Source organism: Saccoglossus kowalevskii, chromosome 19, assembly GCF_978046115.1.
Source record: "Saccoglossus kowalevskii chromosome 19, keSacKowa6.1, whole genome shotgun sequence".
In the NCBI taxonomy this organism is placed as follows: domain Eukaryota; kingdom Metazoa; phylum Hemichordata; class Enteropneusta; family Harrimaniidae; genus Saccoglossus; species Saccoglossus kowalevskii.
In genome coordinates, this window is record NC_140659.1 from 7058327 (window position 1) to 7084118 (window position 25792).

Below are 25792 nucleotides of genomic sequence, written 5' to 3' on the forward strand. Positions count from 1 at the left end.
CCATTCTCGTAGTCCGAGCGCTTGTATTATAATTCAGAACAGGCGCAATGGCATTTAATGTCAGTGAACTCGTTGTATACGTCGTATGGGACCCACATAGAACACGACGCGGCGTGACACCTGTGGCGTGTTAGGAATTCCCGTTTTTCGTCTACTGAAATGCCGGCCTCCGCAACGTCCGAACTAAATCTCTAGTTACTCTCCAACAACGGGCGCGTCGTGATAGCCTGGCAGTTCGTATTGCCTGATGTGCCATTCACAGTGACATTTCCCAATGTCACAAATGGGAACCAAAATAATAACACGTCTCCCAATTTCCATGATCCACCCAAGGCATATGTTTTACTCCCTGCTGGAATGTATAAGTACATAGATCATACTATATTTCCGCTGCCAAGTTAAAGTTGCAGTCGGTGTAATACAAAGCTACTATTTATTTAATTAATAAACGAAGCCGCATTCGTTTTGCAACATGGCACTACCGCGGTGCATCTTATACCACTGGCGCACGTGATCTTACTATAGGTATCTCCACACGGTTAGGTGACCGTGATGTCCACGATCTTACCATGGAACTACCATGGAGGTAAAAAGAGCCATCCATGGAACTACGAACCACTGATCTCACTGACTAGACGCGAACAATAGAGGGAAACGCCCAGAATAGAACGACAAATGAATGTTGATCAGACCCTAACTCGTCACTGTCTTTCACAGCAGGAAGTTGTATTATGCATAATAATGAGTGAGACGCACCATTTTGTATGGCGTCATTACCCGGGACTGGACGATTTTGTAAGAGAGGAAATTGCCGTTAGCAAAACTAGTGACTGTATAATGTGAAATAATGTCAAAAACCAAATTATGTTCGCCCATAAGTAAATAAATTATACCCAAAAAAATGAATTCCTCCAGCTTCCTTGTTTTCAAATAGGTATCCCATCCAATGAAATAATGTTAAAAACCAAATTATCGTCGCCCATAAGTAAATAAATTATTCACCCCCTAAAAATGAATTCCTCCAGCTTCCTTGTTTTCAAATACGTATACCATCCAATGAAATAATGTCAAAAAACCAAATTATCGTCGCCCATATCTAAATAAATTATTTACCCCCCCCCCAATGAATTACTCCAGCTTCCTTGTTTTCAAATAGGTATCCCATCCAATGAAATAATGTCAAAAAACCAAATTATCGTCGCCCATAAGTAAATAAATTATTCACCCCCTAAAAATGAATTCATCCAGCTTCCTTGTTTTCAAATAGGTATCCCATCCAATGAAATAATGTCAAAAAACCAAATTATCGTCACCAAAAAGTGAATAAATTATACCCAAAAAATGAATTCATCCAGCTTCCTTGTTTTCAAATAGGTATACCATCCAATGAAATAATGTCAAAAAACAACATTATCGTCGCCCATAAGTAAATAAATTATTCATCCCCTAAAATGAATTCATCCAGCTTTCTTGTTTTCAAATAGGTATCCCATCCAATGAAATAATGTCAAAAAACTAAATTATCGTCACCAAAAAGTGAATAAATTATTTACCAAAAAAAATGAATTACTCCAGCTTCCTAGTTTTCAAATAGGTATCCCTTCAGCAGATAGTTTGCGAGCTAAGATACTGTAGTTTGCGAGCTAAAGATGATTCATTCCAACTTTTTCCAAAATCGTGACTAAGTTCTGGAACCAATGATCATGTCTATTTGGTCTAAAATGCGGCACCTATAGCGATCGAATAGTGTGCATCACTATGATCACTGTGTTGATTTACCGCTGATTTTCTGAATAAAAATCACCATCTGCTCTTTTTTAGTTGTTTCATGACGGTACGACTTGTAAGTATAAGTCGAAGGCCATAATCTCACATCCCTGTTCCGGCAAAGTCAGAAAACGGAGACTAATAATTCCACCCCACCATGTATGTGCGCGATAGTCCGTTCATACGTCTTCCCGCACCTGCCTCTCGGACATGGCTGGACCGATGACGTGCGAACTTCATATATGCACCGTACATTTTGGGATCTGATACAAGATGGCCGAATGACAGCCATTTCAGTGATAGAAATTCATCAAAATTAAGCAATTCGAAACCAGAGCTCGGTCACGCATAGACAAATGTTGGTGTGCACTCTGAATATAAATGATACCTTGGTACATGTCATATTGTTTTACGATGAGACTAAAAATGACTGACTGGTTGTAAATTTGTTTTAGCGAATGCTGTTCCAGAGACACCGTGCTTTCACTAATCACGTTAAAAGACGGCGGTCGTCTCGCCACGCATGCAGACCAATGATTACACAATGAGACGTTACCAAATTTTAATGAGATTATTCCTTTGGTGATTGGAAGGTGTCGTCGACGATACTTAGTGCACGTCGCTCCCATGTCAAAGTTCGTACTCGTGATATCTATTAGAAGAGCGCATTGAGTCGTGGGAAAATCAATGTTTATCAACACAAATGTCACCCTGTAAACCTTCCAAATACGTCATATTTCACGCATATGCCCGTGCATTTGTTTGACGATCTAATTGAAGATTTAAAGCAAAAAGTACATCAAAAGCAAGCATTTCCACCATTCCAGAACCAGCTCAAATCAAACTTTACACATAATTTATACCACATCAATTTTTGAATCAAATTGACCGACTTTAGTTTGTTGCGCGACGGGGGCTGTGTCATGTCATTGACTTGTCTTATATTGTTTGTATGGCGTAATTATTTTTCATTCTTTTGTTTTAAATTGTTCTTGCTTATATTTAGCTGTACGTGTTGGTCTGTGTGTCCCCTGACTTGCGTGACCCACTAACTTGCTCGCCTCGTATAGGTGTGGATCCGCTACCTACCTGACACGTGGCTAACACAGTTTAAAATATGGCCGTAAGTTTTCTGCATATACACAGAAAAGTAAAAAAAGACATTTTTTATGAATATACTTTGTTGTGAACACAACTATATTCATTCATTCGAATCCAAACAAGAAGATTGGTTCAGTTTTGGTCAACTCGGCTCAAGGGTGGACGAGCATGCGCTTTACTAAAATAGTGTGTCTGGTATTGGAGCAAGTCGTTTTCCTTCCCAGAAATCATTGCGGCCAATACACCGAAAGTATATACGTAGAAATATAACTCTGCCTGGGAGATTGGGAGCGAGTATGATAAATGTGGATTCATGTTTAGCACTAAATTCATTAACACACCTATCCTACGTTTTGATTGAGTCCCCCCCCTCCCGATTTGGCTAGGCAGACACGGTCGCCCTATCTCATTTCACAAAACACGTGCGCATCAATTAGACAGAAATTAGGAACGGCATATTTGTCAGTACACGAGCTCATACAATACGTGTAAGTGCCGTTTGGGTGTACACATTTGGGGAAAACAGTTTTTCAACAAACGATTTTTAAAATATATACCTATAATATAGTCTGTATGTATTTGTACGAGGTATATATTAATTCAAATAATTAAAATTTTAAAAAATAGTATTGATTCAAACTTTCAATCAGTTTCTTTTAATTTGTTTTGTAAATTACAAGTGTACATTATTAGGTAAAATAAATATTTGATTTCAATTTGAAATATTTGAGCAATGAAATGGTTGAACATATAAAACAAAACTGCTAATACATCAGTGGCGGAGGCACAGGGGGTAGAGGGACGGTCCCCAGAAAAAATGTTGGGCCCCCCCCCAATCAATCAGAAACCGTTTGTGTGCACCTCAAAATGCAGGAAACAGCGTTTCAGAGGGTCTATATTTCTTAAGCGGGAGCATGCCCCGGACCCCCTAGTAAGGTCGGGCCTTTGGCGCATGGTTGGTGAGCAGATTTCGCCTCCCATGCAAAATGTCGTGCCGCCGCCTCTGTACATGTACTTACAGTAGAAACGAACAGTGGTCGTCGCGCCACGTTCCGACCTATAAGGGATCCGTAGCGACGTATACGACGCGTATAAAACATGTAATGTATTGTTTGCTTACATGAAATAACTACAGGCGCTGTGTGACGGCCACCGCCCTTTAATAACACCATGGATGTACTTGTTAGTACATCCATGATAACACTAATAGACCACCAACTGGGATTTCTTAAGGGGACGATCCCGGGGACGGATATTTCATTGTTGAACCTCATTACTGGTGTTCGTGTCCGTGCATAGCTCATGTACCAATATGACCATTTACCCTGGAAACACGCGTACCACGCTCTTGGTTTATGACGTAATAAGCACGTGACAGTAACTGCGACGGGTTTCGATGTCACGTGGTATATTTGCCAGAGTTTGGTATACTATCTGCTGTCAAGTTTGTTCTATCTCAGACTACTATTTTATAGTACTAATCCACAGTAGTCTGACTTGCTATATATCACATAGTTTTGAATAGGATGAAAAAGTACAAATTGCCACCAAAACGACGCTCAAGTAAATACTCTTGGAACCTTATAAGATGCAATATGAACGAGAACATGTAATATAACTACAATGGACTATGATTTACCTCGATCTGAACACACTGTTCATGTAACACACTTATGAGTATTCATTAGAAGGAACAGCGACATTATTTGATACGCATGCGTACTGGTTGTTTTAGTACGTACAATAACAATCACTGCACATGCGTATTAGTGGTTTTTATTTTTTTTAATATTGCTGCAAATACAACATTTTTAGTTTATGAGAAATCATAGTCGTTCTGGTCTACAACAATAATGAAAAAATACATGTTTATGTTTGTTTATATTGCACCTTTAAAACTCATTTCAGGGAAAATCCAACTACACTCAAAAATGTATCGAACACTCAAATCGATTACTAGTGCATATCGATACTATTTTATATTCCATACGGCGGTTCTTAATGTGACACGATATAACAATATTTTAACCCTGAAATCATAACCCACTTTGAATATTTCGTACAGCCAGACTTGCATACAGCCTCTTGTTTGTTTTTTTGTTTTTTTCCCCAAGAAAATTAAAAAAAAATATTTGAGTGCATACTAGTAAATAGCAAAAGCCGGATCTCCGCGTAATCCATGTAGGCCCGGCTTTCGCCATTTATACACTAAAATAATATTCTATTTTATTGGAAAAACACCCAAAACAACCAAGAAACTGTAAGTCTGGCTGCACGTATAAAAGGAAAACCCTTTATACACCCATGGTAATTATTGGTCAATGACCAGTGGCGGCGGCACCGGGGGACAGAGGGGGCGCCCACCCGAAAAAAAAATCAGAAAATAGCATTTCAGAGGGTCTAGATCGCGCCCCTCATGCAGAATTTCGTGCCGCCACCTCTGAATGACGTATACTTACTTCGATACATTTTTTACGTAAACTATTGTATAAAAGCTTATAAGGACGCGTCCACTATTTTCAACGAATTTAGAACCATTTGCTGACAGAATTCCGAGTCGCGCAATAACTGTGACCATGGAGCTTTTTTAGCTTTTTTAGCTTCATGCTGTGACGGACGTACACGTATCCACGTGGTTGGCGCGTGTTGACTTTTGAAACAAACCTAATCTAACAAATTAAAATAGAGTAAAAAAAAGTGACACGTATTTGATAGGTGGCGGTTCGTGTTGACGGACAATAGGTAAGTGGCCACCACACGTTGGTGTCGTGTTTCTGATGGCTTGTCCCAATAAGCGATGTGTCCAGTATGTATACATGAGAGAAGGGGTCCACTCAGCTTGTGGGATGCAGACACGTTAAAAAGAATGTATCTCGTAAGTCAGTTTATAAACCGAGACGAATGCGGTTGATACCGGTAACACGAATGGTCTGAAGGTAGTCAGTTTAGTTAATTTGCTGCTGTTTCCGATGCCGGAACTTACATCAATTGAATCAGATAGTTCGTCTCACGTGTGACTATTTTTCGGGGAGTGAAGGTTGATACACTCAATGTTGAACATGAAGCTAACCACTCATCTAGTCATGGACGCCGGGGAGTCAAGTCACATAGATTTCGAACCTGTGCATTTCAGTGCGTGTGAATACACCGAGGAATTGGGAGTAACCGATTTTCGCAATCACAAAAATAAAAAAAAAAAAGACCACACGCATGACTTTTTTTCGTTACAAGAATTGTTAATGAATTCTTCAAAGCTATATGACAATTTAGTGGAAGATATGGATAGAATATATTAAAATATTATGAGAAAACATTGTCTAATATCTTAGTTTACAACTACCGTGAGCGATGAATAGATATAATATTTCCACAAAACTCAAAATAGTAATTAATTTCACTATAATTGTAAATAACCAACTGTTGAAATATTGTGCAAAATTATACTTCAGATATTGTAAAATATATTCTTCTTCACAGACAGCTCTTCCAAGTGTACGGTACGTACGGCCCTCACCAAATAATTTTCGCACGCACGTTGGATCTAAAAAACAACACGACAACTGCATTGATCCTTGTCAACAGTGTCATCAGATGCATGTGCCTAACCATATACACCTTAAAAACTCAAACTAGATCAGTTGTCCGAGATAAGAGACCGTATAGTATACGGCTAAACACGATGACATTGGACTCGCCCATAATTTTCGCACGCACGTTGGATCTAAAAAACAACACGACAACTGCATTGATCCTTGTCAACAGTGTCATCAGATGCATGTGCCTAACCATATACACCTTAAAAACTCAAACTAGATCAGTTGTCCGAGATAAGAGACCGTATAGTATACGGCTAAACACGATGACATTGGACTCGCCCATTGAGTAGTGTTAATAATTTGGGTCAATTTCATTAATAAAGTCCAAAATATGGTGACGTTTAGGTAGAAGCCTAGTCATAATTTTTGACAAAATTGGTCATGAATCGCATGACAATGCTCATTAATTTATGTACATTCATGAAGCTAATGTCCCATGGTACAATGAAATACAATGTATCATTATTTTGTGTGTTACAGTTAAGCTTTTTGAGAAATGTGTCCTAACATTTCTTAAAAATTGCTATTTTTAGAACAATTCCATAGACTGAACACAATGTTAAAGAAAAATTGCATTTTTTTGACACTTTTTAAAACCCAGATTTTTGAAATAATTCAGAACAACAAAAAGTACTTCGTTATTAACAATATATGATTTTTTCAGCCTATGTCACCAGGCTAGATTTTGAGATCTTGCATAATATCTCTGCCATAGGAACCTGTGGTAAAAGTGTTATAATAGTGTCAAAATGGCGACTTTCCACTAAAATACAACCATCAATTTCTCCCCCAAAAAAGGCTGGTGACCCCCAACTTTTTTCAGGTCAAAATCCATATATTGCTTTGGAGTACAGTTTATTGCAAAATGAATAAATTCTGGTATAATTTATGAGTAGGCTTCTACGTTAACGCAACGCATGTTCGAAATTCGTGTCACCAGGCAAGATTTTGAGACATTGCATATTATCTTTGCCATAGGAATATATGATAAAAGCATTATAATAGTGCCAAAATGGCGACTTTCCACTAAAATACAACCATCAATTTTTCGAAAATAAGGCTGGTGACCCCCATTTTTTTAAAAATCAATAGCCTTATAATGTCGTGGGGTACAGTTTATTGCAAAATGAATAAATTCTGAGTATTTTAATTTATGAGTAGGCTTCTACGTTAACACACAATGTACATGTATTTACTCGCGTCGTATACGGGGTGCGTTCATGTTTTCTGAGCTAAATGGAACGAATAAGTGATTAGGAGACTTGATGAGAATATCGTGATAAAAGCCACCATTTGATAACTCAAATTTCAAACACTTAAATTTACTCCATAGTGCATATATATATATATATATATATATATATATATCTTCAACTCAGGCTTGTAACTGGATACATTAATTTAAAATATGTATTATGCGTTTTTTTTCTCCGAGAACATCGCGTGTCTTAGTCTGGAAGACGAACCATGATTTCACATTATAACCAGGTCTTTATACAGAAATCGTAAATTGCAGGTCTGGATAATTCAGTTCAATCATTGACTTCAGTCGCGTTTATTTTTGAGGCATGGTGCGAACATCTGTTAAAACAAGACAATACTGATTTCCGGATACGTTTGATGCATGCCGACAATGTCCACAGGTGAAACGGATGGATTACAACTAAATATACTACGATACTGTCATGCGGAGTTCTTGGAGACATTGTAGAAAATAATCATGTATTAAATTTAAAAATACATATATGAATTAAGAATGAAGAAATAAGTAAATTAATTAATTAATAACAATTTATCCGTCTTCTGATTAAATGTCAATTTTGATTTGAATTGATTGTTTGAATGTGCAAAATGAATGAAGCGAAGGAATTTCGCATGTAACACGCATGCGAGCATTTCAAGTGAAATTGGTATTTTCATTTTTTATTTTAAGAAACGTCATTCTTCAAGTTGGGTGAATCACATATCAGTAGTTGTGCTGTTACCATGGTCACATGGTGACCATTATATATAATGGTATAGGAGGTGTCCAATTTTATCATGTAAAACATCACCGCATTCTAAATCGTTACATTTTAAATTAACAATATGTTACTATGGAAACCGAATTCTGAAATACGAGGTGTATTGTTGCGCGATGGTTTACTTGGACGGGGGTTTTGGGCAGTTTTTAAAGTTATATAGACGAGTAACCGGGAATTCATTTTCACCGGCCAAGGCTCATGACTGTATAAGCGGCTTCAACGAAACTGTGCGAATCGATCGATGTGTTGGAAACAACGTGTTTGTTAGAACAGATTACTTTCCCAGCTGTTTACATGTGTATAACCTGTGCAACCTAAAGTTTAACTGATTTAACATCATGCGCGTATATTTAGTACCACCAAGCACCGTCCCTGCCGTGTTGAGGGACGGTGCACCAAGGTAATATTTACACATACACGATATTTGTCTTACTGAACAGTTAGTCCACTACTACCCAATGCGCTCTTCCGGTGGCAATCATGAATGCGAGTGTTGATCTGGTAGCGATGTACACTAAACATATACCGACTTTGACTCCTTGGAATCCGTCGACGCATTCAAATCATTTCCAGGAATTGTTCGATCTGCCCAACAAGTGAAGTCGTCATTTTTTGTGAATTGGCGACGCATATCTTGCGTATGCGTGGCGCGTCGACCGCCGTCCTTTAAATGTATAAACAAACAGCAGACACGCAGCTCATCGTAGGTCATTATCTTCAGTATCTACCCTTTGGGGAAGTATGTTTACATCGATTTCCCGAAGCCATGTGGTTGGGACAATGGATTGGTCCTTTGATTGGTCACACTTTGACCAACCGGGGATGAGTCTGATCATGGAGGTCTGATATACGCATGTTTTTGTGACGTTGAAGAGACGTAAATGTTCGATATGAGACTCATAGCGACGTATACAACGCGTGTAAAATACATTGTTTATTTACATGAAATTTCAACAGGCGCTGCGCGACGACCACCGCGCTTTAACGGCCGGTTGACTGTAGTTAAAGCGGAGGAGTCGTCATCTGCGCATGCGTCAGATGGCCATAGCGTTTCATTGTTGACAAACAAGTGTCTACCCATGGGCCTTTGCGTGTGTTGTTATCATCGCTTGGGAGCCAATTCCCGCGCGTGCGCAGGTGACGACCCTCCCGCTTTAAACAACCATGCATTGGACGGTTTTCATTACGTCACGAAAAAGCTTCTTTACCACGAAGACGCGATGTGTATCACAATTCCGGCTCACAGACAGAGTGGCGATGGAGATAATAATGGCGATGCAACCAAGCCCATGGAAATAAGTAGTCGTTTTCTCGTTACATAAAGCTCGCACAAATACATATACCGGGTCGTCATTGCAGTAATAAGCCTGTAAATTCGAAGTTAGACTAACATATTTTTTTCTTAAATTATCACTAGTCAGGAGTAAACAATCATAGAGGAAAATGTCATTACATTACCATAAAGAAATGAACAATGAATCTGACATAAATATCGATATCACACCGGTGAGCAGAAGGACACAAAAAAATGTTATTTTCAAATGTTCTTCACATTTTATATTAATTAAAATTACATGCACATTTTGTGCATAGTATGATTTGTATAATTATATTATTTATCAGTTCATTTGTGTCTGAAATAAAAAAAATAAAAAAATGCAACCGCTTGAATTATTGATATTTTTAATTAGACTATATGTAACAATGTAACACGCCATGTCACAGATTGTATACGCATACTTGACCAGAAATGACGTCACATCGTTTTCAGAGTGGCTGTGAGTCGGGACAGGGACGAGAAATGGTGCCTTCTATATAAATCCTCATGGTAGACGGATTCTTTAATAATCTCACAATGTATGGTAAAATATAGATATAGCGCAATAAAGTGGAAAGCCGTTGGCTAAAAACAATTTATGATAAGAATTATTATATTATATTATATTATATTATATTATATTATATTATATTATATTATATTATATTATATTATATTATATTATCGTTATATTATATATTATATTATATTATATTATCGTTATCGTTTTATTAGAAAGAAACTTATGGTGGCATGTGGCGGAAGGCCGCAATGACAGTCTATGTCTTGTACATGTACATGTACATGTACATACACGCCATCATTACGAACCTCGGAGGTGTCACTTGATACTGATGTCACATTCTCCCATATTTCAGTGCAGTTCCCAATTATCTGTGCGAGATGGGAAATTATTGAATATGAACTTTGCCATTTTTGACTTCCAGTCAAATTTTAATTAAAAAATCACTCTGTGTTCATGCCATGTGTCAGACCATTCTTCACGGTCGATTAAATCAACTTGCGAGTTTGACTTTTTTTGGCTTATACAAAACCGCCGTCAAATCATGCGTTGTTTTACCAGGCGTGAAACTAAATTAGGCCCGAAAAATCGTTACTGGTGTAGAAACCATAAACACTACAAAATGAAAGAATGTGTTTCGTAACTACAAGTAATCACGCAGATTATAAATTCAGAGTGCATAATTACCTAAAATGTTATAATTGTATCGATGTAGTTAGTGTTGCTATGCATGTGTGTACTACATCGGTAAACAAAGGGATCTGCCGCTCTGCACTTTTAGTGTTGCAACAAACATGTATTTTACTCCCATGATGCAGCGGGAGAAACTCTAAAAACGCAACTTGGCTAAAATATGGAACCTATTTAATACCTGGTTAATACCCAATGTGTCTCGCTGCGTTTGATGTTGTTTGGCGGTGAAAAACAAACAAAAATATTATTTCGTGAATTTATTATTCAAATTCGAGAGTCATAGTTTTGGGATGTATAGTCTACCAATAATCCCTGTCGTTCGACTATCGTATTTACAAAAGATGCTGACATCTGGATGCGAGGCGGCAAAATCGATCAACTTCAGATTAGTTGAAAATCAAAATATTAAATTTAAAAATTTATTTAATACTTTCCATAAATACAAAGGTATAGTGTAGTTATGTAGTTCTTCTTCTAGGTATTTTTAATCGGAATTTAACTTAAATTTATTTAAAGAAACTAGTTTAAAGTTAAATTGCTAACATTTTTCTCCATTGATGTTGAATGGAGTAACTGCATACAAATACGCGACAATCTCAGAATGCATATTCAAAGCGGACGAGAATTCGCCGCGAACGCCGATCATGTCGAAATGTTCTAATATATTTGATTTGCTCAGCTAGTGACGGATGATTTTGTAATAAGATTGCGAATGGCCATGAAACAAGAAAGTGAAATTGCTTTTGGCAAGCTGTGATGTACTTGCATGCTTAATACGAAAAAAACACGGCGACGGTCTTTAATAAAATGTCAAAAACAAAACAGAATCCGTGTATGTATCGAGGGCTGAATGAATACTTGTTTAGCCCCTTGTTTTTAGTATGCGAAAATGTTGGTGAACAAATTTGCATATCTTAATGTTTCTGTGATAGTTTATAAATTATTACACATATCATGTTACGCTTTCAGGGGGCGATTCCGACATGGCTTGAGAACCACATCAAATATTAGCTTTTTCACAAAAATATAAAGTACTCAGAAATATTAATCATTAAAAATTATTGGTATGCTACTTGTTTATTCTATGTGCGTCTCACTTGAGTTGGACAGGGATTAACAGATGTCACCAATATTCATCGCACTCGCCGCCCCATGATTACAGTGACATCAAGGCGGCGACGATGGAACCGCCATTGCGGCCCGGCGAAGGCCGTATATCAAAGTCGACGGCTACCATTAAAACGGATCAGCAGATTTACCTGACTTTTTTTACAGTGTAGTATTATTGGATGTTGTTGTTTACAAATCACAAATTAAAAGTATGGTCACCGAACACATTTTCGCACACTTGCAAAGGATGGCCAACCACCCATAGGAAAATGACATATTTACTAAGATGGTTCTTCTGGTACTAGCAAAAATACCACATCATATTTCAAAATTGTGTTCATACATAACACATAATAAAAATTAAAATATACTTATAAGATGTGTATGAATGGCAATTATGAATTATTATGAAATTCGGACTATTAACATTTGTTTTTATGAAATGATTTAACATGGATTCCCGTAGAAATAGCTACAAAATTTCCGATTTATACTTTTTTCTCTCCAAACAAGTATTTGAAATTCGTTCTCTTTTTAAAAAATGGAGTATTCGCTAATTACTTTATAGTTGCAATGCTACATATCTATTCAAATTAGGTACCATCTTGATCAACTTAAATGTGGCATAGCTTTAATATAAACTTGATGATTATACCAGTCTTACCAGTCCAAATTTTACGCTGAAATTGAAAGCATCCTAATCAAATAGTGAGTCGCTTAGTTCAAGTTAAAACCCTACTCGTACTGAATATAAAATACCCACGGTCTGTTTAAATTCAGAACCAAACCGAGAATACTTTGGGGTCAACAACGTTGGGGCCACGATGTAAAATTAGATCCAGTTGTCGTGTACATTATTATGAACTGAGTCTAATTATATTGGTATGAGACCGAAAACACAAACTGTTCACTTCCACCCACACAAAACCATTGAATCACTTGTTTACTCTAACTTTTGCAGAAATTTCCCCTTACCCCAAGTCTCCGCGGTGCATTATGGGTAATCGAAGAAGAACCAAATGAATGCAAACATTGCCGAGTATGTGACCATGTCGAGGAGTTATGTATGTTGCCATGGTGACACATTTTACATATATCGCTGAATTTCCACTGAATTTAACATTATTTCATGGCATTCACTTTAAAACCGCCGTCTCGATTATTCGAACTTTAAACGACACATCGAGTTCATGATACAGAAACACCGCATCGAGTATATGCGATGCTGTTGTGAAACATTGATATAATTTCTAGGTTACGGAAACAATTTACACACCGTAAATGAGATATCAACGCTTTGATTCACCGTCCAATTTAATAATTAAACAAGTATAACGAACACTATCAAGGCATTTGCAACACCATGTTATGTTTGGATACTCAATGTACTGCCAAATTGGCGAAACTCCCGGACTCGACTAGTGCGAAAAGGACAGTGAAAACTAACGTGTCGAGTTGGAAAATCAATAGGTGTTTAAATTAAATGGTTTGTCAGTTGCCGACAGGAAATGTCTCAAATTTAACGAATTGAAATTCAAGCTTGAATGTTGGCGTTCCCCGCCCCGAAATATAAGATCTAATTAAAAAGACCGGTAGACAAAATAAAATGATACAAAAAGCAGAGCTGGTGGGTGCGTCGACATAAAATCACATTCATGATCACGGAGTGGGGGAAAAGGCATCTACATATTTTGGCGGTGACTGTTAAGTTGGGCATATGCTGAGAATAACGAAAGAAAGTTTGTTTTACTCAGGGGACTAATGTCTTTTGTTATATATTTAATTTAAGTATATTCATTGGGAAAACAGTCTAGACTATGAAGACATTGTAAAACTTTGAGGACTTTGGTCCCAAAGGAAAGCAACGGCATTCAGGTATGTTTTGAAAAGCAAGAGGTAGGGTTACTATTATCCTCTGTCCCCTCGTCTACCTGTGATTTCAGTCCGGTGTTAGTAAAAATCAACTACAATCTTCTTATCGTTGTGTATTTGACAGATTTTTCAACGGAGTGATATTTGTTGGCACATCGAAAGCCTTTTCTGCTTGAAAGCTGTAGATAGTCTATTCAAGCGTCGCAAATTGCGAGGCTTGGACAGTGAAATACAGAACAGCTATTGTTTTCGTGTTTACATTTCAGTCTTTGATCTTACCGCGCTTGTTTATTAAATTCTGGGCGCGTTTAGGCCTCGGCGTTGCTATCTGTCTGACATTTTACAACGGCCCGGTTTTTTTTACAGGCGAAAAAAGGCGGCATTCCCATGTTCTAAAGTGTTGTTGTATTTTTAAACATATTTAGTTAACTGATCAGTAACCCAACGAACGCCGTCGAAACCTAGAATCCTATACTTCGAAAGTACAGAGGGCGGAGCTAGCCGGGAGGTGGAGTTGTCGGTCTCTTTGAAGCCGTAACCTCGTCGGCGAATATCCTTTATGTGACCAAATATGGCAATCGATCACTCCAAACACGTGCCTGACATTACTCACTAGTATATATTATGCTAATTTAAACTGATTTCCCACTTCCGGGTTCATGGGAGAGTGAGCGGTGGTATGAATACGGGAAATTTCATCAACTCCAGCGAGTTGCGCATTTTGACACATCGGTACTTCGAGTGCATGGCAATCGCACGAGCTAACTTTTGAAATGTAAAAACAGACAAAAAACACCCGTACGCAACTCATGCCCCGCAGTGATCTGAGTGATGTGAAACCCTTGCGAGAAACTTGACCTCGATTGCCTCAGCAGAACGAGTTACGTCATAATCAATAAGACCCACGGCAGTAATTACCATGGGAACGGTCAATTTAGAAACTTTAATTGGAGGATGAGTCCGTTAGACGAGTGGAGTTGTTTGAGTACAATTCGCTATTGTTTGCTTCAATGATCGCGGGTTTAGTCACTATTTTTCGTTGCCGGTACTAAAAGCTTTGATGACGACCTGCTAATATGACGTCGACGGAATGCCAATATTGCAAATCACACACAATTAGTTACAATAAATGAAAAAAATATATATATAAGGGAGGGGTGACAGAACTGCCATAACATATTGAAGATCAAAGTGAATAAAAACATAGTGGATGACGTACATACATGGCGTGCCTAACTGTGTATCAACACGAGTACACAATTTGAAGTCAGTTATCGCTCGGTCTATCCCGACGCGTGAAGTTTTTTTTTTTTTTTTTTTTTTTAAGTAATTTTAAAAATAGAATCCGAGTTAATTTTTATCTGTGCCATTATCTGAATTGAACTGCGTCTAAACTGGCTGGGTTTTATCGCCGCTGCATTGCAGTTATTGTGTAGTACGTCCAACAAAGCGCCCATAATGTTATTATTATTCCGTGGGATTTGCCAAATCTTGCGTAAAACTTGCTCTTGTATATAACACTATTTCTTATATTAATACAATAATAATAAATAAGCTGTTTATATTATTAATATTGGGGGATTGTGATTTACAATGAATAACTTTTTTCGCATTAATTTATGTGCAATTGACAAAAAATGCACCAAATGAACACTTGATCTGTACTTTAATGAACATGCTGGTAAATAAATAAATATCAATTTAAGAATACAAAGGTCAGCTCTACATGGAGTAAAAAATAAAGAATACTAATAAATTCAGAAAAAATACGCAATAATGAACTCATTCCCGTTCAAAGCGCTACAGTCACGGTCGTCGCACAGCGCGTGTTCGAATTTCATGTAATGTATTTTACACGTGTTGTATACGTCGCTATGAGTCCCATATACGCGTCGCGACGACAGGAGCGCTTTAATACTACGCGGACTGCCTTCAAGCTAAAAAAAAAACACCTTTTTTTATTACCAATAACTTGGATAAAAATTTTGGTTTGTAGTGGCATGTGTGATGGCGTGGTTAGTTTCATTAGTTAACTATAATTATTATATTGACAGTAGCGTGACGAGATTTATTTACCGATACAAATGAACTGTTAGTAGCCGTCTGATTACTTTAAAGGCCATATCACCTCGCTATGAAGCATCATGCGGCACACTGTATTGCCGTATACTGGGCAGTGATCAGAATGACTACGCGATGAGCCGCTCCCATGTCGGGAAGTTTGTTTTTTCCACTCCATTAACTATGAACTCTCACAGGATGGACACTCACACAGATGTCTTATTACGTGGAAACGACATTTTTAAAGTTCAACCTGAAAAAAGGCAATTCGCCACCTGATTAGACTATAAAGAAACTCATAAACAAAAAAGTTCACCACACTACATTATATTGTTTTACACTCATTTATTAATGATGAACGTTGTGAGTTCATGATCGGTCTCCACTAATTCAATTGTTTATTTTTTTGCCGAATACTACCCAGACCCTTATTCGGTTGGCGTTCGTTTCAGTAACGCACAGTGACGAACGCAGTGTTGTCGTCTGTTTACCTGCCCACGAGTAGAGGCCCTACTCCGTACCGTATTAAGTGTAATACCCCGTTTGTCATATAAGTGGAAAGCGATTGTGCTCAAATTGTTCATCTAAACAAGGTGTACATATTGCAAATACTACCGTATCCGTGGAATATGCTCAGTGTTAATGTGACGTCATGGACCAACGACCCTAGTTTTTCGAGGGGAAGCAGTAATATCGATAAAATGACGCAAGTAACGCCCCACCTGCGACGCAGAAATCTCGTAAAACGCGTTTATAGCAGAGTTCACTCCAAGTCAAGTTCCCGAAGACGATATAACTGCGTGACGTCACGCCGAGTATTTTAAAATTTACGACCACAAGTGAACTGCGGTCACAGGCGATCGCAGTAATCGCCACAGAAGCATGGAACAGTATAATGGGTGTACGTTTAACTGTCACTATTAAGTAGCGGAAATGTCAATGTCCGACGAATGTCACGTCTCATCGTTCGGAGTAATTCAGGAGATGAGAACACTCTGCTGACAAATCGCATAAACTCTCATCATACCGATCAAGCCGTGACGTTCGATGGTCATGTGAGAAAAAATGTCATGTGTCTGAATTCTTACCGAGAAATCCATTTTGAATAGTTCTCATTTTATGGTGCGCTAAATACGTTTTTATTGGCCAAGTTCGGCTAATATTTGTTAAAGGGGAATCTTCCAAACCCAGGGATTGCACCAAAGAATCACGAGACACTATTGTTTATGTTGTTTACAGTGTTAATCTATCTTTTGTTATCCATCGTAATTTTAATCCAGAAAGTAATTTTTTGTGAGATTAGGCTTAATTGGGGGTGCCCCTTTAACAATCTCGGATAGATCATTACCGTTGCATTTGTCAGCTTTAGTTCTGTAGCTCTTGGTTTCACGGCTGTACTAGATTAATTATTTTATTGCCGGCAGGGTTATTTCGTCCGTCGTGGTGTCATCGCGAAACGCGTTTCGCCATACGTCAGACAACATTTGACCTATCCCGTATTTAAAAAAAAAAGAACTTAGAGCTATAGAACTGATTACTATGAATTTGCCAAAATGGCAGGACATATGATGAAATGCGCTTTATGCGTTTAAATTGATCAAAACTCGCATTATTTTAATTCAACAGTAATATTTATATTCTTCAATGTCTTTACGTAACCCTAAAATCAGTTGTCATGAATGAAAACAAGTGAAAACGCCATGGTCACCGGATACGCGTCGTGTTCGAACATACAGACCCTAGAAGGAGAATATCTATGGTTCGATATGGGTCTAATGCCACGAGTACATCATCTACGAAATATATGGCTTACTTATACGAAATTCAAACACCGTCCACTCTTTTATTTTTAGATTTGTATATTATATTTTAATTTCACATACTAACAGTAAATGCAAATTACGAACATATGTGTTCATTTCAACAGGATGGTATTATCATTTTTAGTGATTCACGGGACACCATTGTTTATGTTTGCTCGATAAATCTGAATCTGTCTTCCGTTACAAGTTGCTGCGACAACAACAACGGAAAATATTTATATGTATTTTTTTTTCTAGTGTTTTGGTTGCCATGAGACATCAACTTAGACCACTAGTGGTTTGAGTGTGAAATGGTTGTAGTCGTGGCAACCACGGTGTGTGTTCGAATTTCGTGACCATAAAAAACCCATCAGATATCAGATATAACACATGTACACGTTGTTTGTGTAGTATGGGACCCATATAAACGCATACAGTCTGGCGTCTACCGCACTTAAATATATATTCAACTTTTCTTCAGATAGTTCTCAGAACGACGACATCGCCTTTTGTTCATAACTTCAACGAAAAGTAACAATGTGAATTAAACGCACGCGACACACTAGACATAGGTAGTATTAATTTGGTGTTGAAATATAACGATGGGCAATAAAACTTGCCCCGACCCCGTTTTTTATCTAAGTGAACAGATGTTTTAAATGGCACCCGGTCCAGTTAACACAAAATCGGTTGCATGGCTTCGGGGGAGCTGCAGGGCCAAATTGTATTCAGGGAGGATCGGAGACTCATCTGAATTTAACGGGCATACACTCTTAGATTGCCGTCATCTATCTGTTCCCAGGCACGGAGTATTTTTATCGAAACAACAAACTAATTTTATTTTTATTAATATTTATAAATTGTACAAGTCAAATTGTGCGAGAGGTTTCTATTGGCTGATGGAATAATATCGAATGACGTCTTTCCCCTCGTTGGAATCATCTGTTATTGAAATTTATAAATATTTATAAAAGGCAATGGGTTTATTGCGTAGAGAATAATACAACGAATGAGTACAATTTTAACAAAGAGTGGATAATTTTTAAGGGCAGTAGATCAAAATTTGTATTATTGCGGTGACTACTTCCAGATCAATTCGCGTGTTCGGTCAGGATGATTAGTTTTTGTTTTATTTTAAATACGTGAAAATTAGAATTTCTCGAAATTGATAACGTCACTGCAAAATCGTGGTGCATATGCAAACAAAAATATTTTTAAAAATGTTGCTATTAATTTATGATGGAATATATATATATATATATATATATATATATATATATATACAACATATCCTCGTCCATATCACAGTCTTGGTTGCATGCATTTACTTGAAACTTCTCTTTTTTTTTATAAATATAATAACAAGTGTGTTGTATGCCGAACCAGAAGCAAATTTTCAACAACAAAAAACAACACAAATTTTAAATTTATAACATCTCTATATTGTCTTAGAAATGTTCATGTATAAATTTCCAAATATGTAAATCTGTCCAATCATACAGGACTGAATTTGATAAGTCAGATTTTACGTCCAATGATTGGCTGACCGGACAAGTTTTTTAAGTGTTGTTTCCATCCAAAGAGACTGAATATTACCCTCGTTCCATGAATGAATTCCTGTGTCACAACTATATTGCTAAAATGAAAACTTATTTAAAACTGGAATAAAATAAACATATACCGTGAAAGTTACTCACCCTTTGCTCGCCATTGCCCAAGCGTCGATTGAGTTGTTCAAATTGTGTCCAAGGTTCCATACTGTTGTAAGAGTGTTTCTTAAAGCGCGTTTACACAGTAACCAATGTTAAAATTCCGGGCGAAAATTAAAGGCATTATTTGTTGGTGTCGTTGTCATGTCAATGTAACAGCATGAAAATAATCTCATGATCTTGTTTAAATGTAAGGCCTTGTGATTTCAGCACGTTTGATTTGAAACTCCATGGAAACATCCGGGAATTTGGCCACATCCAAGGGCGTTGATAACAAGCGTGACGCAACAGGGCGGGAAAATAATAGGAAAAGTGGAATATTTCACCCGACACGGGGATTAAAACAGATGTTATCGTCGGGATTTAATTAAATGTAGCTTAAACTTGGTTTGGTAATGGGTCGGGGCTTGTTATCATTCAGTGATGAAGAAAAACAAACAATGACGACTTTGTACCAGACATGATAACGAGTTTAATCGAGTCGCAAAACGCAGCTCAGTTTATTTGCGACGTGGTTTGTCTCGAGACTGCGAAACAATAATGCCGATGTGAACGAGAATGTAAAACATGTACACCAAGTAATAGTATTAGTTTACGTGTCAGCACCGGCTTGTATCACATGGGAAAATATCGCATGCATTATGTCTAACTCGCTTTCAATAATATTCAAAAATCCGTTTCAAATCTTCATTCCGTCTGGTTCTGTTTTCCCCGAAATCCTTGATTAGATGGTTTTATGTACCCAATACAATGCATGTAAAACATGTTCGTTTAGCCTGGGGGCAAACCACCTCGAAGCCGCCGTATCGGATTACTGGATACAGGCGAAAACATACGCTATGTATAAGGACCGGTCGTTACAAACGAAAGGTGGGGTGTTGGAAAGAAGGGAGATCAGAGGAGTAATTTGTGACAACGAACATCAACATTATGTCGACAAGACCTTAATTTCTGATTTCTCCTGAAAATCATTATTATATGGGCTTCAAGTTAGAATTAACACGTGACATTCTGCGATCGATTCAAACGGTTTTGGTGCAATATTTTATTTACTGGTATTTTTACACCCTTTCGTCACCTTTCACAAAATAGAATGTTATATTTTTGTCAGATGTTTTACAAAATTTTTATCTAGGGCTATAGCTAAGAGAAAACTATTTGCATTTGGTCCAAAATATTCAAAAAATATTATCGAAAAATACTTAAAAATTGGCAACAACTTTGCACCAAAATGTTAAAGGTTGAAACTGACCATTTGCCAGGAAGTTAAGAGCTGGGAAATGCTATAATTATAATGTAGCATCCGCAAGCAGAATATTGAAGGACGTTCACTTTTTGGGTTAATTTCGAATATTCCAACCAGCTTAATGAGGAGGGGATTTCCCGTAGAATCTACATTATTTTGTAGGAAGCAAAATCATGGAATGATTATGGAGAAGAGCTAACACACTGGTAAATTGTTTGCCGAGTGGGTCCCATGCGACGTATGTGAATTACGTCACGTGACGGCTAATACTAGTTTTTTTTTAAAGCGGGGGATTCGTCACATACGCATGCGTCAGATGGCCATAGCGCGTCATTGTTTACAAACAAGCGTCTACCCATGAGCCTTTGCGTTGTTAGCGTGTGTTGCTATCGTCGCTTGGGACTCAATTTCCGCGCGTGCGCAGGTGACACCCCGCCCGCTTTAAATTTTCTTCAATTGTTGCAAACACGTCACCTCGTGATGAAAACGCGATTTGACATTTTCCAACACCGAGAGATTAACTTGACAGCGGCATATTAAAGACAAAAAAGACGACCTTCCATCTGTCGGGCTGATACCAGTATATCTGTGTCGTCATTGGTATTCAGCGTGTTTACCTTTTACCGAAACGCGCTTTTTGTGGAATAAGATTTGCAGTGTGTATTTCTTTATAATTGGGTTGCTTATCCCATTCCCAGCTATTCATTCCCTTGTTGTCTGTCATTTGTATTTGTCAGGAGAATTTATTTGATGTGAAATCACGTATATAAATTCCATTTCAACTAATGAATTTTTCTAAATGTTATCGTCCCAATCTAATTAAAATAAGATCCTAGTTTGACTTTTTTTAATTTGTATTTAATTATTTATTTTTATTATACATTTTTTTACTTTATTTTATTTTAATTTGTTGTTTATTTGCTGGCAGTTTTTTAAGAAATATTGAAGAGTTTTTGGTAATCGCGAAACCCCATAAGGCGATGGTTGAACAAATATCAAATCACATAACAAGTACATCATAAAGAACAAACAAACACAAAAAATAATAAAAAATACACGCCGTACGCCATCAGATTTTAATCAGATTGTTATCGTCCTAAGTCGCAGGGATATTTCTTATTTGAAGCAATGGCTGAATAAACGACCCTTGACTTACGAAGACATTGTACTACCGCATACACATACTCCTTTCTGCTGTAAAACTATCGGTAAAAAGAATTTTCTGTTGAGCTAAAATACAGGGGAGACCAGTAAATTAATTCACTCTCATGCAACAATCTGTTTTTTTTTAAATCTTTTGTATTATATATAACAATGTTATGATAATCTTACTGGTAACTCATTTTATCTCAGCGTTTGTTTTAGTATGCGTAGAGGTAAACATGAATGCGTTGATTTGTTGTCTGTGCCTTGATACACCGAGTTGTCTGAAACAAACAAATACATAGCCGCAAGTGACAGACAGAATATTTTCTTTCTTTCTTTAGACCCTGACATTTCAAAATTGCTGGTACCATTTTTTGGAAATAACAAAATCAGGTGAAGGATGCGCAGTTTTGAATCACGAATGTCGTTAAATTGCGCCCTCTGGCGTTAGTTGTAAATAGCCAAAGATGGTAAGTACTTGTTTACCTGTCCTATGTCTGTGCGTCGATTCACTGACCATGACAACGCTTTTTACCTTGGTAAGATATTAGAAGAATCTGTTCAAATCCCATAGAAATGTCGCTATTTGTGGGGAGGGGTACGACAGTGGCCAGTAAACGGAATTAATTTACGCACAATTCTGGAATTGCCACCCAAATATTTCAGTGTTCCCATCAATATATATATGTTTTACTTCAGTAAAAAAGACTTGGTCATGAGATGTTCAGTCAAAAATTGTAAACAAATCATTCTCCGAAATCATTTTTCTTCAATTATTACAGTATTTTGCCCACCTCGCCCCTTAAAAAAACTGTCGCGCGGTCACACTAGACATGCAGACATGCATCATTTGCTTTGGCATAAGTATAATGATTTTCATCTTTACGCTGGCGGGCTGCACTGTGGCTTGGCGACCCGCAATTATTTACTTCTTGAACTAGAAAAAACACGGATTTGAGCGGAGAAACAGAAGATCAAAAAACTTACGCGAAACTGTGAAACGGTGCGAAAGACAATTTACAGTAAGCCGTTACGTTGTCCTAATATTGTCTCAGGCTGGGTCTGTACACAGTACATGTACTTGCGTTTGTGGTACAAACCAGCCAATCAACTAGCAAATTGCTTAACGACGCCATAATTGAAAATGTTATTCAGTTGGCCAATAGAAACCTCTCATTTCAGTTTGAATTGTGAAATTTGTTGCGCCGAGAATAAAACAGTGATAATCTTTAAAGTGAAAATGTCTATAATTATTTATTTCAGTTTTGATAGGCGTATGGTACCCGGAAATCTTTTGCTTAAAGTTAATCTTTTGTGTGTCGTTTTTAAGTAAAATGTAAAATAATACGCACGAAATGACTTTTTAACTGCTGTTCTATAGGCCGCAAGGAAAACGCATTGTATCATTGAAAAAAACACTAAAATATATCAGTACCTATTGTCATTTACACTTATTCTGTGAGAAACTGTCTCGCCATATGTCACTGATCAAAATTAAAAGATACTGAAGTTGTCCTTGCCACAGGAAACAATGACAAATGCAGCAACACCATCAACGCAAACTTTTACATTTCGCATATTAGTTTTCTCTGCTAATTGTATGATGATCTCATTATCTTGTTATTAAAATTCCATAATTTTGTATTCATTGAATGTAACTTTTTCAATGCTGAGTAAAATATTCTTTTATTGAAATATGTGAACAACGTCTCCCAGACGAGACCCAAAAGTTATTGACCTTCTCCAAAGTATATTGCCTTTTTACTGATCTACTAAAGATCTGATGTATTGTACGGAGTGTAACACTTTATTTCATATATATATGTTTACCATATTTATTTTATTATTTATTTTTATGTTTTTTTTATGACGTACATACTATTTTATATATTAATTTAACTACCACGCGTGGCCTTTCACGATTACCAAACTTTGAAAAAAAACGTACTAGCAAATTAATAAAAGTTAGAATAAAAATCAAATATGAAAAATCAATAATTAAATACGAATTTAAGAAAATTAAATATAAAATAAAACAAAATAAGTCCAACCTATCTGTCTTATTTAATCACTACTATTTAGGTATCACTCCTGATAAATGACCGTTGCTCTCTTTTTATTGTTATCTGAGATTATGTTTATCTGATACTAATTTTTTCAGGTTGTTGACCAACGGTTGCTAAAAACAACATAACAACTCTGTAACACGTTTTCACCAATGTTGTTAAAACCATTTATTTTCACAATTATGTTACTTTGAGCAATTTCACTGGTTTAAGTTCACGGGAAGGAAAACAGTGAATTATATTGTTATTTTATTATTTATCTAATTCGGTAGATTTTACTTATCAGCGAAAATAATTATTGTGTTTACACATACACCATTTAGTCTATGGTTTACAGTACCTTCAAAAAGACAAATGTTTGTTTATCATGCCACGGGTACTAAAAAACTAATCGTGATCATGTCTGTGTATTGGTGCGCCATATTTGTCGTTGGTGTCCAATATTGTAAGTATAATCTATAAACAGTGTCCTACTAGTATCGCCTGTCACTCAGTATATGCCAACCCGTGCATTTAAAGGGCGGTAGTCGTCGCGCCACGCATGCGACTTTGACTGTTGAGCAGATCAACCAGTACAAACTGAGACGTTAATAAGCTTTAATTAGGTATTTTTTTTAGGTGATAGGAAGGTATCGAAGGAGTCGCCGGCGGTAATTAGTGCAAGTCGCGCCCAGGTCAAACCTCGTACTTGTGATTTCCATTAGAAAAGGGCATTGGGTGGTGGGAAAATCAATGTTTATCAACTCAAATGTCGCATATGCACAGCGCGACGACCACCGCCCTTTATATGACAACATGCCAAGCGCAGTTGATACTACAAGGATATTCGCTAAATATCCAACCACGGTTACTAGGAGTGATTCAACTGAATGTACCTACAGCTTACGGTGGAAACCACAGACATTTTGTGACTGTGGTGCTCTGTATGTTGTATGGTTGCAACAACTGATTATCTATTTGTTTCAAATTATTGTCGATTACCGGCAAACTTTGTCAACAGTACCGACATATTTGCAAGTAGAAATTATATAAATATTTCTAGATCGTGATTACAGTCTGGGCGTAATCAAAAATATTTCAAAACAAAGCAGGCAATCATTTTTTTTTTCCAATCTTACAACAACCAGAACAATCTCAACGACAAAATCACGCTGGTTGTCACTGTAACAATTACAGCTCCAGATGCGGCGGCACGAAATTGTGCATGGGGAGGGGGGGGTCTGCTCTCCACCCCTTGTACCCCGTAGGCGCAAGTAGCCACGCACTGGAATTTTTTGGGGGCGGACCCCCCCCCCCGTGCTGCCGTCACTGAATTCGTATTGGTGCCTGTATGTACGAGTGCGTGGTTCAACATCATGAATCTGACGTCAAATCAGATCCATGTACAAGAGTTTACCGAGACTGAAATGTACAATGTCACACTGTGTGCCCTGAATAGGCATTACAATAAGCATGAAAGATACTCCGTTAGTACTTTCCATGCAATGAGTATCCGCCGCGTATTTGGGTCTCCGACCTCGGGACTTTTGTGAAATATTTGATGTTCTGAATTTGCGGTTTCACTTGAAAAATACGCAGAACGTTTGTAAGTCTAATATTTACCATTCTATTAACAGTCACTGAGTTTTTATTTTTTTGTTTTCATGAATGGATAGTTGGGTAACTTTTTATCCGTTTCTCCCACCTGAGATCTTAGCGATATTTCATTGCTTGAAGAAGGTTTTAAAATCGAATGTCTTTTCTACAAGTTTTAAATTC